This window comes from Teleopsis dalmanni, chromosome X (genome assembly GCF_002237135.1).
Source record: "Teleopsis dalmanni isolate 2A chromosome X, ASM223713v2, whole genome shotgun sequence".
Lineage (NCBI taxonomy): Eukaryota > Metazoa > Arthropoda > Insecta > Diptera > Diopsidae > Teleopsis > Teleopsis dalmanni.
Window position 1 is genome coordinate 3,124,380 of NC_051848.1, and position 3,600 is coordinate 3,127,979.

Consider the following 3,600-nt stretch of genomic DNA (forward strand, 5'->3'; position numbering starts at 1 on the left):
ATTATCTAAAATAATTTAAAAAATTACACTATTTACAAAAATTTAACTATGTCGAAAACATCAATTTAGACTCCAATGGGCGATTTATTTAAAAGAGTCAAAAAAAATAAGATAGTTTAAATTTATATAATAAATAGTAAATTTTTATATAACATTATGATCTTCAGCTTGCCAATAACAAATGGAAAGCACTTAAGTCATGTGCAACCTCCAAGTTAACATTGGGCCCAATACATTAACATTGGGCCTATAATAAAATTAGATCCTCAGAACTCATAAAAAGAGACCACGTGAATAATGCAAGACTTACTGCAATTCTTTCTGGGTATTGGTGTACAGGAACCAACGCAGAGAAACTGCGCATCTCTCATAATTCTCACTGCAGAAGTTGTTAAGACCTGCAGGAAAAAGAAACAATAAAATACTTTATCTGTGAATGCCCCGCTTTGGCGTCTAAAAATAATACGTTTTTAGGAAGATGTTTTTTTGACAGCTTATCAGACTATTCATTGGTAAAGACGAAAGATCTATTTAATTATCTAAATTCGACGGGATTATAGTCTTTATTCTTCTATCTTAAAGGTTCTTGGGAGAAATGTGGAGGAAAATGACAAGTTGTTTGATGCCCTACCACTGCAACCAACCAACTAATTGGTTTTCAAGGAAGTCTCTGCAAAAAATTGAATTCAATTTAACCCCAGTTAAATATATGATATTCCTTCAATAAAATTAGCGTATCTAAAGGCTATAAAAATAACAATAAAAACTTATTTCAGAACACAATGTGAGAAAAATACAAAACATTTCTAAAACATTTCGAATTCAAGCGATAAATGCTTAAGTACAATTTATTTGACCCTAAAACTATGCTTCTATTTCGATCGCACTAAAATTTTTATCACTTAAAAATTTGATTGCCTCGTTGAGCTGTAATGCAAGTTTGTAAGCGCAGACTTTCAAAATTGATACGAATTGAAATGCAAATTAAAAGATAAATTGATTGCAGTATGTGCTGCATTTGTTGCAAATGGTGTTGCTGTGCGCATAAATTGTTGCATCATGATTACCTGTTAAGTAAGCACCACACGTCACATTGTTGTTGCGGTGCAATCAAAAGTTGAAGCGATGAGTCGTGGAGCAAACACAAAACGTTGCATCTGAGTTATTTGGTTGTTGCAATGTTGGGTATAAAAATGCTAAGAGCTTTGTAAAATTGCAACTCGACGTCAATGCTTCTTTCTTTTTCGTTGGATATAACCATCACAACCACAACGACTCCAACGTTATCACTATTGTTAACATTGAAGTCAGAGTGTGGCTATGTATGACCGAAATCCTTATGACAAACCTTCATGCATAATAACAATGCTTTGTTATTGTCGCTGCTGTTGCTGTTGTTGTTGTTGTTGTGATCCATGCAAACATTACACACAACATATTGGCACCTTTCCTCGATACCTCGTTCTTGGCTACCAATTTGGCACTACAATTGGCACAATTTACTGTGAAGATAGCAAATTTTCCAAAAATGTCTACCGCCAATTTAATTCGATATGTCACTTTCTCGTGGTTACTGTTGCTGTTTCTGGTTTTTTTTTTGTAATCTTCAACACCTATTGTCGTCGTCGTTGTTGTTGTTGTTGATACTTTAGTATATTCAGTATGACATGCTCATAATTTTAACATTTTCCTACAGTTACTTCGTTTGTGGGCTCAATGATGTAACATGAAAATTCTTGTAAATAAGCTGATAACGGTGTTGCCAGTTCATTTGAGCGCAACCGCTTTTGTGGCATGTAACACGCCTTTACGTATCATATAAATGATACGATAAATGCTACCTACGTACTGCCAGATACGTAATATGCTAGCCAGGAATTGAACTGATATGTGAAGTTAAGTTGGAAGTACCAAATTTAAAACCGCAAATGCTGATAACCGTTTTTTTTATTTCATTTTAAGTGTTCAAAGTTAATTTGGCGTTTATAGATTGTGAGGCTTGATGGTGGATTATAGATGTTTTCCTTTCCATACAATTTGGCAGCTTCAGTTGAGTATTAAGAATTTATGTCGTCAAATTTGATATACTTATCTTCGAGTAGTGCAATAAAAGGCTTGAGTGAGAGAAAAAATATTGATGTTTTTTAAGTGAGACAATGAATACCGAATGTCAATATGTCATAGACAGTGAATAATTTCACATTTATTAATATTTTTTAAAAAATACGAAACATAAATAATCACAATATGCTGATTTATATAAGTCTGAATTAATAACTTATATACTATAACAATTTTTACTAAGAACAGACGTATATCATTCACCTTATTAAGTTACTCTTTCAAATCCCTACCTATAAACATGGCTTGTTCATAGTGTTTTTATGTAATTGATTAAAGTTCTTAAATCCAACCTACAAATATAGCTCTTTCATATTGTATTAGTGCAATGATTAGAGTTCTCAAATCCCTACCTCTAAGCATAGCTCATTTATAGTGTATTTATGCAATTGATTAGTGTTCTTAAATTTCGGCATATAAATATAACTTACATATACATATTTGCTATACATATTTACTATATGGTATATGGGTTGAAGTATTCAAATCCCTTCTTATAAGCATAGCTCATTTGGAGTTCTGTTAGAGTTCTCAAATCCCTGTCTACAAATATAGCTCTTTCTTGTTTTAATGCAATTAGTTAGAGTTCTAAAATCCCTACTTATAAATGTAGGTCGTTCATAGAATATTTATGCAATTATTGACTACAGTTCAGTTGTTCAGTTTAGCACTTCTAAGCTAAGAACTTGAGATACTCAACTGAAAAAATTAACTGTCTAAATCCACACATCAAATTAGTTTAATATGTTCCAAGGAAAGAAACTAGTTTGAGAGATATGTAAATGAGAGATAGATTTACTTAAGAAAAATTAGGCTTTTCACATGTATACTTACGTGTCATCATAATTGAATGTGAATCTTTTTCGACTTTGAGAGTGTGTTTCGATTATGTCTACCCTTAGTATATCTCTTACAGATCCAGAGTCTTTACAATTTTGTCTATAGTGCGCTCAGATGGATTATTATCTGCTCGTAATGAAAGGAATGTATGGACAACAAAATAATACTTTTTGTTGTAAATTTTTATATATCTAATATGTTTAGCGGTTACTAATCGATCCATATTAAAAACGAGCAAACCTTAAACTTTAAATAATATGCCTAGGGTGATAGTTCTGTTTTACATAGATCATGAAAGCAGTGCTGCTAATGCAATTATTCAATATTTTTCGTAACCCTACGTTGTAAAAAAATTACTAGTACATAATCTGCTATTTCGTAGATTAAAAATTTAATAAAATCGATTTGAGGGCTTTCCAACTTGCAGAAAATCATAAAAAAAACAATAAACAAATTATTAAATACATTAGGAAATAAAATGAGATTCTGACAATATCCTGATCCTAATACTTTTTCTTTGAAATATATTTGTCTTTAGTTCCAATCAGAGTACTTGTATGATGATGAAGATCGATTGCTAAATTAATTTAAAGTAAATATTATTAATATAAAGCTATTACAAAGCTAAACACTATACAA